The 15,382-nt window shown below is 46.5% G+C and overlaps 6 non-coding genes across 6 annotated transcripts; all 6 read left to right on the forward strand.

Moving 5' to 3' along the window:
• The first annotated feature begins 255 nt into the window (after positions 1-255).
• trnav-aac (transfer RNA valine (anticodon AAC)) lies at positions 256-328 on the forward strand. The gene has a single exon. It is a non-coding gene; the product is annotated as a tRNA-Val (tRNA).
• A 3,361-nt stretch (positions 329-3,689) lies between these two features.
• trnav-aac (transfer RNA valine (anticodon AAC)) lies at positions 3,690-3,762 on the forward strand. The gene has a single exon. It is a non-coding gene; the product is annotated as a tRNA-Val (tRNA).
• A 1,664-nt stretch (positions 3,763-5,426) lies between these two features.
• Positions 5,427-5,508, forward strand: trnal-cag (transfer RNA leucine (anticodon CAG)). Its single transcript has one exon. It is a non-coding gene; the product is annotated as a tRNA-Leu (tRNA).
• Positions 5,509-8,860: 3,352 nt separating this feature from the next.
• On the forward strand, positions 8,861-8,942 carry trnal-cag (transfer RNA leucine (anticodon CAG)). Its single transcript has one exon. It is a non-coding gene; the product is annotated as a tRNA-Leu (tRNA).
• A 3,225-nt stretch (positions 8,943-12,167) lies between these two features.
• Positions 12,168-12,249, forward strand: trnal-cag (transfer RNA leucine (anticodon CAG)). Its single transcript has one exon. It is a non-coding gene; the product is annotated as a tRNA-Leu (tRNA).
• Positions 12,250-13,864: 1,615 nt separating this feature from the next.
• trnav-aac (transfer RNA valine (anticodon AAC)) lies at positions 13,865-13,937 on the forward strand. The gene has a single exon. It is a non-coding gene; the product is annotated as a tRNA-Val (tRNA).
• Positions 13,938-15,382: the final 1,445 nt, after the last annotated feature.

Here is a 15,382-nt window from a genome sequence, read left to right on the forward strand (position 1 = left end):
TCCATAAGATCATGTCGCAGCCGTTATGCTGCGGGGAAAGTCGTCCCAGCTTATTCCACCTCGCCCTACGGTCCAAACATTGACGACATCCTTGTCTATATTTTGTCATCAATTTCACGTTGTTTTTTTTTACGTTTTCAAAATGCTAATTACGCTGGACAATAACAAGCTATTGGAAACAGAAAGGTGAAACGTAGAATTGCTTCAACTTTCAGTGCTGGATGCCAGTGAGCTGCATAACGGCGGCGCCGGCTGGTTTCTGTAGTGTAGTGGTCATCACGTTCGCCTAACACGCGAAAGGTCCCCAGTTCGAAACTGGGCAGAAACTGCTTTCTTTTTCAAGTGCAGCCTTTCACATGCACAAGAACGGAGCTTCCTTGCTTGCTTTCCCATCTGCAAACCTGCCTTCGAATTTGCTTGAACGAATCTGCTCTCGTAGTGAAATGCAAGGCAACTCCGTTTAATTACTGTGCAAAGCATTAGAAAGTTTTTCTCCAACCTGGTTCTGATCATATGCCATTCTGTTTGAGAGTGTAGTTGCCGCGTTCTGATCCTTCCACGAAAAGCAGTACCGCATTTGCATTCCTTGCGCAGGCGGCCCGGTTCAAAGGCAGGGAAGAAGCTGATGCGCTGGTGTCACAGCGCACCACGAATTCCTGAACTTGTCTGTCTGTCAAACGTACCCCAAAGTCGTCTCTGAAAGGCTTCATTTGGAAGCTGTCTGTCGTTATTCAACGCGCGAGAGTTGGCACCGGAGGTCCTGAATCATGTTTTGGAGCAGTTCGCACGTTAGTGGCTCATTCAATCAGCAACAGCAATGAAACAAACATACACTCTGAGAGGAACCTCCGGACCTGTGCTGTCATAGCGTCGCTAGTATTAAGGTGCGCCCCGAGATCTAAGCCATGTTGGAACTGAAACGGAGGAATCGACAGAGAGGCTACAGAATGACATCGCATCCATTTAATTTTCTTTAAATCACTGACGAGCAGGAAAATGTTCACGGGGAGGGCGAGTGGAGAAGTGTGGCAATTGAAGCTCTGGTGAAACTCCTTCTTTGTGATTCACTCAGCAAACAGAGACGTGAAGGTGACTCAGGCGTGAGAGCTCTTCACATCGAGAACAAAAAGCAATCAAGGGCAGTTAGCACCTCTTCCGGAGTGGCGGTGGGGTGAGGTAATTACCTTTTGAGTTCTGTTACTATGTTCAGAAACTGCCTTTTAGATTGAGGTGAACAGAAACTCCATTTCTAAGAAGCACCATGGAAGTTAGCAAAATGTATTGAGTCGCTTCTCGTCGATTCCCGCACAGGTTTCCGACTCAGTTGGTATCCATGTGGCTCATGTCCAGGAGTGAACATCTCTGCAGCAAATTGCCCGTTTAAGGTAAAAGGCACGGAAAGTGTCATCTCGAACAGGCTCCGAGGGCAGAGCATCCTCACAATGTGATCTGTCGCTCTCGGAATGTAATGCGACTTCCGGTTTTAGGGTAGAGAACTTTCTTTGGGACCCTTATTCTGCAAAACAGACACAGTGACTGAATAAATGCTGCACGGTATGATTTGGAACACGGCCTGCTCAGCTTTGTGCATTTTCCCTGTAGTCCGGCGTGTTTCGTGTTCCGTGTAAACGTGAAAGTCGTCCTGTTTCGAGCAATGGGTGAAATCATTTAGCAAAGCAAGAATCGAAATTGCAGTAATGTCAAGCAGCTCATGGTTATTTGACCAAATCATAAGCGAACATATATTGTCACGCACTCACAGATACATATGTAGCTGAAAAGAGTCTGAGAAGATAGACTCAGCTTACCATTGATTTTTGTCTGGATTGATGGGCTATCATTATCTACTGCGAAATTGACATTGTAGCCGGGCACATCCCAGCAGCTGTGCGAGTCGGAGAGGGATCATGGAACCCTTTTCATGTGACTTTGCGTCTGTTGTTATGCAGGGGCACAATTGGAAATGCAAGAAAAGGGACTGTGCGGTCGGCTGGTAGTGTGGCCGAGCGGTCTAAGGCGCTGAATCCAGGTTCCAGTCTTGAAAGGGGCGCGGGTTCGACTCCCGCCACTGCCATTTCTGCTGTTTAACTCCAATGCTGCAGCTTGTTAAAATGCTGTTTCCGCCCCCTCTGTATTGATGTTGAAAACAAAAGTAAAATGGGTTTGCTTCCCGGGGAATTAACTGTGGTGTGGGACAGTGCCACACGGAAAATCGCAAACAGCTCTGCTGTTCCAGCCAATTTGTGCGTTTACTGGAACCGAATGGAGACTGTTATTTCATCGCTGTTGTGATGAAACACTGCAGAAACGAACGACTTACTTACTTTTGCTCCGACTGACCATACTCCGTGAAATTTTCCCAGACCCACAGTTGAGGATTTTTGCTGCTGGAAGTTACCTCAGAAACCCTGTTAACTCGTAATGTGGTGACTCGACTCGTCGTTATTTGGTTTTCTGGCCAATGGGAAAATCGATCCAATGAATTTCGATGTCACATGTTATTGAATTTCTCCCATTTCCTTTATTTCCGTCCTGGAGGCATCGGAACGGAAAGGGAATCTCATCGAGACTGTGATTGGTGAAATTCATTTTTTATGGCCCCTTCTCATTATGTTCTTTCTTTCTCTCTTTTCAGCATTGTCTGGGAGGTGTTGGTGCACTAAGGCTGCAGTATGTTTGAAAGAGTAGTTTGGAATTGCCCTGTTGTTAGTTGTGAGATTACTTTATGACTCATGCCCTCGGACTGTCTCACATTTAGCATTCATGCATCTCTGTGTCTGAAAATGCATTAGGCATGCCAGTTTTGTTTGTGTTCCGTGTTAAATGCTTACTGTTTTGCGATTCGCTCAGTACATTACGAGTTAACAGGGTTTCTGAGGTAACTTCCAGCAGCAGAAATCCTCAACTGAGGGTCTGGGAAAATTTCACGGAGTATGGTCAGTCGGATCAAAAGTAAGGAAGTCGTTCGTTTCTGCAGTGTTTCACAATACTACCTTTCCCGTGAGCAGTCGAACAGACGAAACGATTGTGCCACAGACAGCGACGGCAAGCTCTGCTAAAAAGTAATCCTTTAAAGCCGGTGTAAGCAACACGACGGTATTGGGGTACACCGCGTGGAATCAGATACTTCGGTGTATCTCGTCCATGCTCACCACATAGCCAAAGTTAAACAAGTCCCGTTCCCCAGCATTTGGCCCCTATCCCGCTAAACCCATCCTATCCAGAAACTCATCCGATTACCTTTGCAATTTTCTGAGTGTAATCGCCTCCTCCACTTCCTCTGGTAGCTCATTCCAAACATGCACAACCTTCTGTGTGGGAAATGTGCCTCAGGTTCTTTGTCAATTTCAGCCCACTCACCTTAAACCGATGCTCTCGATTTTTCAACTCACCCCAACTTGGGTAAAACACATAAATACTCAGTTTACAACCCTTCCATAAGATCATGTCGCAGCCGTTATGCTGCGGGGAAAGTCGTCCCAGCTTATTCCACCTCGCCCTACGGTCCAAACATTGACGACATCCTTGTCTATATTTTGTCATCAATTTCACGTTGTTTTTTTTTACGTTTTCAAGATGCTAATTACGCTGGACAATAACAAGCTATTGGAAACAGAAAGGTGAAACGTAGAATTGCTTCAACTTTCAGTGCTGGATGCCACTGAGCTGCATAACGGCGGCGCCGGCTGGTTTCTGTAGTGTAGTGGTCATCACGTTCGCCTAACACGCGAAAGGTCCCCAGTTCGAAACTGGGCAGAAACTGCTTTCTTTTTCAAGTGCAGCCTTTCACATGCACAAGAACGGAGCTTCCTTGCTTGCTTTCCCATCTGCAAACCTGCCTTCTAATTTGCTTGAACGAATCTGCTCTCGTAGTGAAATGCAAGGCAACTCCGTTTAATTACTGTGCAAAGCATTAGAAAGTTTTTCTCCAACCTGGTTCTGATCATATGCCATTCTGTTTGAGAGTGTAGTTGCCGCGTTCTGATCCTTCCACGAAAAGCAGTACCGCATTTGCATTCCTTGCGCAGGCGGCCCGGTTCAAAGGCAGGGAAGAAGCTGATGCGCTGGTGTCACAGCGCACCACGAATTCCTGAACTTGTCTGTCTGTCAAACGTACCCCAAAGTCGTCTCTGAAAGGCTTCATTTGGAAGCTGTCTGTCGTTATTCAACGCGCGAGAGTTGGCACCGGAGGTCCTGAATCATGTTTTGGAGCAGTTCGCACGTTAGTGGCTCATTCAATCAGCAACAGCAATGAAACAAACATACACTCTGAGAGGAACCTCCGGACCTGTGCTGTCATAGCGTCGCTAGTATTAAGGTGCGCCCCGAGATCTAAGCCATGTTGGAACTGAAACGGAGGAATCGACAGAGAGGCTACAGAATGACATTGCATCCATTTAATTTTCTTTAAATCACTGACGAGCAGGAAAATGTTCACGGGGAGGGCGAGTGGAGAAGTGTGGCAATTGAAGCTCTGGTGAAACTCCTTCTTTGTGATTCACTCAGCAAACAGAGACGTGAAGGTGACTCAGGCGTGTGAGCTCTTCACATCGAGAACAAAAAGCAATCAAGGGCAGTTAGCACCTCTTCCGGAGTGGCGGTGGGGTGAGGTAATTACCTTTTGAGTTCTGTTACTATGTTCAGAAACTGCCTTTTAGATTGAGGTGAACAGAAACGCCATTTCTAATAAGCACCATGGAAGTTAGCAAAATGTATTGAGTCGCTTCTCGTCGATTCCCGCACAGGTTTCCGACTCAGTTGGTATCCATGTGGCTCATGTCCAGGAGTGAACATCTCTGCAGCAAATTGCCCGTTTAAGGTAAAAGGCACGGAAAGTGTCATCTCGAACAGGCTCCGAGGGCAGAGCATCCTCACAATGTGATCTGTCGCTCTCGGAATGTAATGCGACTTCCGGTTTTAGGGTAGAGAACTTTCTTTGGGACCCTTATTCTGCAAAACAGACACAGTGACTGAATAAATGCTGCACGGTATGATTTGGAACACGGCCTGCTCAGCTTTGTGCATTTTCCCTGTAGTCCGGCGTGTTTCGTGTTCCGTGTAAACGTGAAAGTCGTCCTTTTTCGAGCAATGGGTGAAATCATTTAGCAGAGCAAGAATCGAAATTGCAGTAATGTCAAGCAGCTCATGGTTATTTGACCAAATCATAAGCGAACATATATTGTCACGCACTCACAGATACATATGTAGCTGAAAAGAGTCTGAGAAGATAGACTCAGCTTACCATTGATTTTTGTCTGGATTGATGGGCTATCATTATCTGCTGCGAAATTGACATTGTAGCCGGGCACATCCCAGCAGCTGTGCGAGTCGGAGAGGGATCATGGAACCCTTTTCATGTGACTTTGCGTCTGTTGTTATGCAGGGGCACAATTGGAAATGCAAGAAAAGGGGCTGTGCGGTCGGCTGGTAGTGTGGCCGAGCGGTCTAAGGCGCTGGATCCAGGTTCCAGTCTTGAAAGGGGCGCGGGTTCGAATCCCGCCACTGCCATTTCTGCTGTTTAACTCCAATGCTGCAGCTTGTTAAAATGCTGTTTCCGCCCCCACTGTATTGATGTTGAAAACAAAAGTAAAATGGGTTTGCTTCCCGGGGAATTAACTGTGGTGTGGGACAGTGCCATGCGGAAAATCGCAAACAGCTCTGCTGTTCCAGCCAATTTGTGCGTTTACTGGAACCGAATGGAGACTGTTATTTCATCGCTGTTGTGATGAAACGCTGCAGAAACGAACGACTTAATTACTTTTGCTCCGACTGACCATACTCCGTGAAATTTTCCCAGACCCACAGTTGAGGATTTTTGCTGCTGGAAGTTACCTCAGAAACCCTGTTCACTCGTAATGTGGTGACTCGACTCGTCGTTATTTGGTTTTCTGGCCAATGGGAAAATCGATCCAATGAATTTCGATGTCACATGTTATTGAATTTCTCCCATTTCCTTTATTTCCGTCCTGGAGGCATCGGAACGGAAAGGGAATCTCATCGAGACTGTGATTGGTGAAATTCACTTTTTATGGCCCCTTCTTATTATGTTCTTTCTTTCTCTCTTTTCAGCATTGTCTGGGAGGTGTTGGTGCACTAAGGCTGCAGTATGTTTGAAAGAGTAGTTTGGAATTGCCCTGTTGTTAGTTGTGAGATTACTTTATGACTCATGCCCTCGGACTGTCTCACATTTAGCATTCATGCATCTCTGTGTCTGAAAATGCATTAGGCATGCCAGTTTTGTTTGTGTTCCGTGTTAAATGCTTACTGTTTTGCGATTCGCTCAGTACATTACGAGTTAACAGGGTTTCTGAGGTAACTTCCAGCAGCAGAAATCCTCAACTGAGGGTCTGGGAAAATTTCACGGAGTATGGTCAGTCGGATCAAAAGTAAGGAAGTCGTTCGTTTCTGCAGTGTTTCACAATACTACCTTTCCCGTGAGCAGTCGAACAGACGAAACGATTGTGCCACAGACTGCGACGGCAAGCTCTGCTAAAAAGTAATCCTTTAAAGCCGGTGTAAGCAACACGACGGTATTGGGGTACACCGCGTGGAATCAGATACTTCGGTGTATCTCGTCCATGCTCACCACATAGCCAAAGTTAAACAAGTCCCGTTCCCCAGCATTTGGCCCCTATCCCGCTAAACCCATCCTATCCAGAAACTCATCCGATTACCTTTGCAATTTTCTGAGTGTAATCGCCTCCTCCACTTCCTTTGGTAGCTCATTCCAAACACGCACAACCTTCTGTGTGGGAAATGTGCCTCAGGTCCTTTGTCAATTTCAGCCCACTCACCTTAAACCGATGCTCTCGATTTTTCAACTCACCCCAACTTGGGTAAAACACATAAATACTCAGTTTACAACCCTTCCATAAGATCATGTCGCAGCCGTTATGCTGCGGGGAAAGTCGTCCCAGCTTATTCCACCTCGCCCTACGGTCCAAACATTGACGACATCCTTGTCTATATTTTGTCATCAATTTCACGTTGTTTTTTTTTACGTTTTCAAGATGTTAATTACGCTGGACAATAACAAGCTATTGGAAACAGAAAGGTGAAACGTAGAATTGCTTCAACTTTCAGTTCTGGATGCCACTGAGCTGCAGTGCGGTAGCCTCCGCTGGTGTCTGTAGTGTAGTGGTCATCACGTTCGCCTAACACGCGCAAGGTCCCCAGTTCGAAACTGGGCAGAAACTGCTTTCTTTTTCAAGTGCAGCCTTTCACATGCACAAGAACGGAGCTTCCTTGCTTGCTTTCCCATCTGCAAACCTGCCTTCGAATTTGCTTGAACGAATCTGCTCTCGTAGTGAAATGCAAGGCAACTCCGTTTAATTACTGTGCAAAGCATTATAAAGTTTTTCTCCAACCTGGTTCTGATCATATGCCATTCTGTTTGAGAGTGTAGTTGCCGCGTTCTGATCCTTCCACGAAAAGCAGTACCGCATTTGCATTCCTTGCGCAGGCGGCCCGGTTCAAAGGCAGGGAAGAAGCTGATGCGCTGGTGTCACAGCGCACCACGAATTCCTGAACTTGTCTGTCTGTCAAACGTACCCAAAAGTCGTCTCTGAAAGGCTTCATTTGGAAGCTGTCTGTCGTTATTCAACGCGCGAGAGTTGGCACCGGAGGTCCTGAATCATGTTTTGGAGCAGTTCGCACGTTAGTGGCTCATTCAATCAGCAACAGCAATGAAACAAACATACACTCTGAGAGGAACCTCCGGACCTGTGCTGTCATAGCGTCGCTAGTATTAAGGTGCGCCCCGAGATCTAAGCCATGTTGGAACTGAAACGGAGGAATCGACAGAGAGGCTACAGAATGACATCGCATCCATTTAATTTTCTTTAAATCACTGACGAGCAGGAAAATGTTCACGGGGAGGGCGAGTGGAGAAGTGTGGCAATTGAAGCTCTGGTGAAACTCCTTCTTTGTGATTCACTCAGCAAACAGAGACGTGAAGGTGACTCATGCGTGAGAGCTCTTCACATCGAGAACAAAAAGCAATCAAGGGCAGTTAGCACCTCTTCCGGAGTGGCGGTGGGGTGAGGTACTTACCTTTTGAGTTCTGTTACTATGTTCAGAAACTGCCTTTTAGATTGAGGTGAACAGAAACTCCATTTCTAAGAAGCACCATGGAAGTTAGCAAAATGTATTGAGTCGCTTCTCGTCGATTCCCGCACAGGTTTCCGACTCAGTTGGTATCCATGTGGCTCATGTCCAGGAGTGAACATCTCTGCAGCAAATTGCCCGTTTAAGGTAAAAGGCACGGAAAGTGTCATCTCGAACAGGCTCCGAGGGCAGAGCATCCTCACAATGTGATCTGTCGTTCTCGGAATGTGATGCGACTTCCGGTTTTAGGGTAGAGAACTTTCTTTGGGACCCTTATTCTGCAAAACAGACACAGTGACTGAATAAATGCTGCACGGTATGATTTGGAACACGGCCTGCTCAGCTTTGTGCATTTTCCCTGTAGTCCGGCGTGTTTCGTGTTCCGTGTAAACGTGAAAGTCGTCCTGTTTCGAGCAATGGGTGAAATCATTTAGCAGAGCAAGAATCGAAATTGCAGTAATGTCAAGCAGCTCATGGTTATTTGACCAAATCATAAGCGAACATATATTGTCACGCACTCACAGATACATTTGTAGCTGAAAAGAGTCTGAGAAGATAGACTCAGCTTACCATTGATTTTTGTCTGGATTGATGGGCTATCATTATCTGCTGCGAAATTGACATTGTAGCCGGGCACATCCCAGCAGCTGTGCGAGTCGGAGAGGGATCATGGAACCCTTTTCATGTGACTTTGCGTCTGTTGTTATGCAGGGGCACAATTGGAAATGCAAGAAAAGGGGCTGTGCGGTCGGTTGGTAGTGTGGCCGAGCGGTCTAAGGCGCTGGATCCAGATTCCAGTCTTGAAAGGGGCGCGGGTTCGAATCCCGCCACTGCCATTTCTGCTGTTTAACTCCAATGCTGCAGCTTGTTAAAATGCTGTTTCCGCCCCCACTGTATTGATGTTGAAAACAAAAGTAAAATGGGTTTGCTTCCCGGGGAATTAACTGTGGTGTGGGACAGTGCCACGCGGAAAATCGCAAACAGCTCTGCTGTTCCAGCCAATTTGTGCGTTTACTGGAACCGAATGGCGACTGTTATTTCATCGCTGTTCACTCGTAATGTGGTGACTCGACTCGTCGTTATTTGGTTTTCTGGCCAATGGGAAAATCGATCCAATGAATTTCGATGTCACATGTTATTGAATTTCTCCCATTTCCTTTATTTCCGTCCTGGAGGCATCGGGACGGAAAGGGAATCTCATCGAGACTGTGATTGGTGAAATTCACTTTTTATGGCCCCTTCTTATTATGTTCTTTCTTTCTCTCTTTTCAGCATTGTCTGGGAGGTGTTGGTGCACTAAGGCTGCAGTATGTTTGAAAGAGTAGTTTGGAATTGCCCTGTTGTTAGTTGTGAGATTACTTTATGACTCATGCCCTCGGACTGTCTCACATTTAGCATTCATGCATCTCTGTGTCTGAAAATGCATTAGGCATGCCAGTTTTGTTTGTGTTCCGTGTTAAATGCTTACTGTTTTGCGATTCGCTCAGTACATTACGAGTTAACAGGGTTTCTGAGGTAACTTCCAGCAGCAGAAATCCTCAACTGAGGGTCTGGGAAAATTTCACGGAGTATGGTCAGTCGGATCAAAAGTAAGGAAGTCGTTCGTTTCTGCAGTGTTTCACAATACTACCTTTCCCGTGAGCAGTCGAACAGACGAAACGATTGTGCCACAGACTGCGACGGCAAGCTCTGCTAAAAAGTAATCCTTTAAAGCCGGTGTAAGCAACACGACGGTATTGGGGTACACCGCGTGGAATCAGATACTTCGGTGTATCTCGTCCATGCTCACCACATAGCCAAAGTTAAACAAGTCCCGTTCCCCAGCATTTGGCCCCTATCCCGCTAAACCCATCCTATCCAGAAACTCATCCGATTACCTTTGCAATTTTCTGAGTGTAATCGCCTCCTCCACTTCCTCTGGGAGCTCATTCCAAACACGCACAACCTTCTGTGTGGGAAATGTGCCTCAGGTCCTTTGTCAATTTCAGCCCACTCACCTTAAACCGATGCTCTCGATTTTTCAACTCACCCCAATGTGGATAAAACACATAAATACTGAGTTTACAACCCTTCCATAAGATCATGTCGCAGCCGTTATGCTGCGGGGAAAGTCGTCCCAGCTTATTCCACCTCGCCCTACGGTCCAAACATTGACGACATCCTTGTCTATATTTTGTCATCAATTTCACGTTTTTTTTTTACGTTTTCAAGATGTTAATTACGCTGGACAATAACAAGCTATTGGAAACAGAAAGGTGAAACGTAGAATTGCTTCAACTTTCAGTGCTGGATGCCACTGAGCTGCATAACGGCGGCGCCGGCTGGTTTCTGTAGTTTTGTGGTCATCACGTTCGCCTAACACGCGAAAGGTCCCCAGTTCGAAACTGGGCAGAAACTGCTTTCTTTTTCAAGTGCAGCCTTTCACATGCACAAGAACGGAGCTTCCTTGCTTGCTTTCCCATCTGCAAACCTGCCTTCGAATTTGCTTGAACGAATCTGCTCTCGTCGTGAAATGCAAGGCAACTCCGTTTAATTACTGTGCAAAGCATTAGAAAGTTTTTCTCCAACCTGGTTCTGATCATATGCCATTCTGTTTGAGAGTGTAGTTGCCGCGTTCTGATCCTTCCACGAAAAGCAGTACCGCATTTGCATTCCTTGCGCAGGCGGCCCGGTTCAAAGGCAGGGAAGAAGCTGATGCGCTGGTGTCACAGCGCACCACGAATTCCTGAACTTGTCTGTCTGTCAAACGTACCCCAAAGTCGTCTCTGAAAGGCTTCATTTGGAAGCTGTCTGTCGTTATTCAACGCGCGAGAGTTGGCACCGGAGGTCCTGAATCATGTTTTGGAGCAGTTCGCACGTTAGTGGCTCATTCAATCAGCAACAGCAATGAAACAAACATACACTCTGAGAGGAACCTCCGGACCTGTGCTGTCATAGCGTCGCTAGTATTAAGGTGCGCCCCGAGATCTAAGCCATGTTGGAACTGAAACGGAGGAATCGACAGAGAGGCTACAGAATGACATCGCATCCATTTAATTTTCTTTAAATCACTGACGAGCAGGAAAATGTTCACGGGGAGGGCGAGTGGAGAAGTGTGGCAATTGAAGCTCTGGTGAAACTCCTTCTTTGTGATTCACTCAGCAAACAGAGACGTGAAGGTGACTCAGGCGTGAGAGCTCTTCACATCGAGAACAAAAAGCAATCAAGGGCAGTTAGCACCTCTTCCGGAGTGGCGGTGGGGTTGAGGTAATTACCTTTTGAGTTCTGTTACTATGTTCAGAAACTGCCTTTTAGATTGAGGTGAACAGAAACTCCATTTTAAGAAGCACCATGGAAGTTAGCAAAATGTATTGAGTCGCTTCTCGTCGATTCCCGCACAGGTTTCCGACTCAGTTGGTATCCATGTGGCTCATGTCCAGGAGTGAACATCTCTGCAGCAAATTGCCCGTTTAAGGTAAAAGGCACGGAAAGTGTCATCTCGAACAGGCTCCGAGGGCAGAGCATCCTCACAATGTGATCTGTCGCTCTCGGAATGTAATGCGACTTCCGGTTTTAGGGTAGAGAACTTTCTTTGGGACCCTTATTCTGCAAAACAGACACAGTGACTGAATAAATGCTGCACGGTATGATTTGGAACACGGCCTGCTCAGCTTTGTGCATTTTCCCTGTAGTCCGGCGTGTTTCGTGTTCCGTGTAAACGTGAAAGTCGTCCTGTTTCGAGCAATGGGTGAAATCATTTAGCAGAGCAAGAATCGAAATTGCAGTAGTGTCAAGCAGCTCATGGTTATTTGACCAAATCAGAAGCGAACATATATTGTCACGCACTCACAGATACATATGTAGCTGAAAAGAGTCTGAGAAGATAGACTCAGCTTACCATTGATTTTTGTCTGGATTGATGGGCTATCATTATCTGCTGCGAAATTGACATTGTAGCCGGGAACATACCAGCAGATGTGCGAGTCGGAGAGGGATCATGGAACCCTTTTCATGTGACTTTGCGTCTGTTGTTATGCAGGGGCACAATTGGTAATGCAAGAAAAGGGGCTGTGCGGTCGGCTGGTAGTGTGGCCGAGCGGTCTAAGGCGCTGGATCCAGGTTCCAGTCTTGAAAGGAGCGCGGGTTCGAATCCCGCCACTGCCATTTCTGCTGTTTAACTCCAATGCTGCAGCTTGTTAAAATGCTGTTTCCGCCCCCACTGTATTGATGTTGAAAACAAAAGTAAAATGGGTTTGCTTCCCGGGGAATTAACTGTGGTGTGGGACAGTGCCACGCGGAAAATCGCAAACAGCTCTGCTGTTCCAGCCAATTTGTGCGTTTACTGGAACCGAATGGCGACTGTTATTTCATCGCTGTTGTGATGAAACACTGCAGAAACGAACGACTTACTTACTTTTGCTCCGACTGACCATACTCCGTGAAATTTTCCCAGACCCACAGTTGAGGATTTTTGCTGCTGGAAGTTACCTCAGAAACCCTGTTCACTCGTAATGTGGTGACTCGACTCGTCGTTATTTGGTTTTCTGGCCAATGGGAAAATCGATCCAATGAATTTCGATGTCACATGTTATTGAATTTCTCCCATTTCCTTTATTTCCGTCCTGGAGGCATCGGAACGGAAAGGGAATCTCATCGAGACTGTGATTGGTGAAATTCACTTTTTATGGCCCCTTCTTATTATGTTCTTTCTTTCTCTCTTTTCAGCATTGTCTGGGAGGTGTTGGTGCACTAAGGCTGCAGTATGTTTGAAAGAGTAGTTTGGAATTGCCCTGTTGTTAGTTGTAAGATTACTTTATGACTCATGCCCTCGGACTGTCTCACATTTAGCATTCATGCATCTCTGTGTCTGAAAATGCATTAGGCATGCCAGTTTTGTTTGTGTTCCGTGTTAAATGCTTACTGTTTTGCGATTCGCTCAGTACATTACGAGTTAACAGGGTTTCTGAGGTAACTTCCAGCAGCAGAAATCCTCAACTGAGGGTCTGGGAAAATTTCACGGAGTATGGTCAGTCGGATCAAAAGTAAGGAAGTCGTTCGTTTCTGCAGTGTTTCACAATACTACCTTTCCCGTGAGCAGTCGAACAGACGAAACGATTGTGCCACAGACTGCGACGGCAAGCTCTGCTAAAAAGTAATCCTTTAAAGGCGGTGTAAGCAACACGACGGTATTGGGGTACACCGCGTGGAATCAGATACTTCGGTGTATCTCGTCCATGCTCACCACATAGCCAAAGTTAAACAAGTCCCGTTCCCCAGCATTTGGCCCCTATCCCGCTAAACCCATCCTATCCAGAAACTCATCCGATTACCTTTGCAATTTTCTCAGTGTAATCGCCTCCTCCACTTCCTCTGGTAGCTCATTCCAAACACGCACAACCTTCTGTGTGGGAAATGTGCCTCAGGTCCTTTGTCAATTTCAGCCCACTCACCTTAAACCGATGCTCTCGATTTTTCAACTCACCCCAACTTGGGTAAAACACATAAATACTCAGTTTACAACCCTTCCATAAGATCATGTCGCAGCCGTTATGCTGCGGGGAAAGTCGTCCCAGCTTATTCCACCTCGCCCTACGGTCCAAACATTGACGACATCCTTGTCTATATTTTGTCATCAATTTCACGTTGTTTTTTTTTACGTTTTCAAGATGTTAATTACGCTGGACAATAACAAGCTATTGGAAACAGAAAGGTGAAACGTAGAATTGCTTCAACTTTCAGTGCTGGATGCCACTGAGCTGCATAACGGCGGCGCCGGCTGGTTTCTGTAGTGTAGTGGTCATCACGTTCGCCTAACACGCGAAAGGTCCCCAGTTCGAAACTGGGCAGAAACTGCTTTCTTTTTCAAGTGCAGCCTTTCACATGCACAAGAACGGAGCTTCCTTGCTTGCTTTCCCATCTGCAAACCTGCCTTCGAATTTGCTTGAACGAATCTGCTCTCGTAGTGAAATGCAAGGCAACTCCGTTTAATTCCTGTGCAAAGCATTAGAAAGTTTTTCTCCAACCTGGTTCTGATCATATGCCATTCTGTTTGAGAGTGTAGTTGCCGCGTTCTGATCCTTCCACGAAAAGCAGTACCGCATTTGCATTCCTTGCGCAGGCGGCCCGGTTCAAAGGCAGGGAAGAAGCTGATGCGCTGGTGTCACAGCGCACCACGAATTCCTGAACTTGTCTGTCTGTCAAACGTACCCCAAAGTCGTCTCTGAAAGGCTTCATTTGGAAGCTGTCTGTCGTTATTCAACGCGCGAGAGTTGGCACCGGAGGTCCTGAATCATGTTTTGGAGCAGTTCGCACGTTAGTGGCTCATTCAATCAGCAACAGCAATGAAACAAACATACACTCTGAGAGGAACCTCCGGACCTGTGCTGTCATAGCGTCGCTAGTATTAAGGTGCGCCCCGAGATCTAAGCCATGTTGGAACTGAAACGGAGGAATCGACAGAGAGGCTACAGAATGACATCGCATCCATTTAATTTTCTTTAAATCACTGACGAGCAGGAAAATGTTCACGGGGAGGGCGAGTGGAGAAGTGTGGCAATTGAAGCTCTGGTGAAACTCCTTCTTTGTGATTCACTCAGCAAACAGAGACGTGAAGGTGACTCAGGCGTGAGAGCTCTTCACATCGAGAACAAAAAGCAATCAAGGGCAGTTAGCACCTCTTCCGGAGTGGCGGTGGGGTGAGGTAATTACCTTTTGAGTTCTGTTACTATGTTCAGAAACTGCCTTTTAGATTGAGGTGAACAGAAACTCCATTTCTAAGAAGCACCATGGAAGTTAGCAAAATGTATTGAGTCGCTTCTCGTCGATTCCCGCACAGGTTTCCGACTCAGTTGGTATCCATGTGGCTCATGTCCAGGAGTGAACATCTCTGCAGCAAATTGCCCGTTTAAGGTAAAAGGCACGGAAAGTGTCATCTCGAACAGGCTCCGAGGGCAGAGCATCCTCACAATGTGATCTGTCGCTCTCGGAATGTAATGCGACTTCCGGTTTTAGGGTAGAGAACTTTCTTTGGGACCCTTATTCTGCAAAACAGACACAGTGACTGAATAAATGCTGCACGGTATGATTTGGAACACGGCCTGCTCAGCTTTGTGCATTTTCCCTGTAGTCCGGCGTGTTTCGTGTTCCGTGTAAACGTGAAAGTCGTCCTGTTTCGAGCAATGGGTGAAATCATTTAGCAGAGCAAGAATCGAAATTGCAGTAATGTCAAGCAGCTCATGGTTATTTGACCAAATCAGAAGCGAACATATATTGTCACGCACTCACAGATACATATGTA

The sequence above is a fragment of the Chiloscyllium punctatum genome, chromosome 31 (genome assembly GCF_047496795.1).
Source record: "Chiloscyllium punctatum isolate Juve2018m chromosome 31, sChiPun1.3, whole genome shotgun sequence".
NCBI classification, from domain to species: Eukaryota; Metazoa; Chordata; class Chondrichthyes; order Orectolobiformes; family Hemiscylliidae; genus Chiloscyllium; species Chiloscyllium punctatum.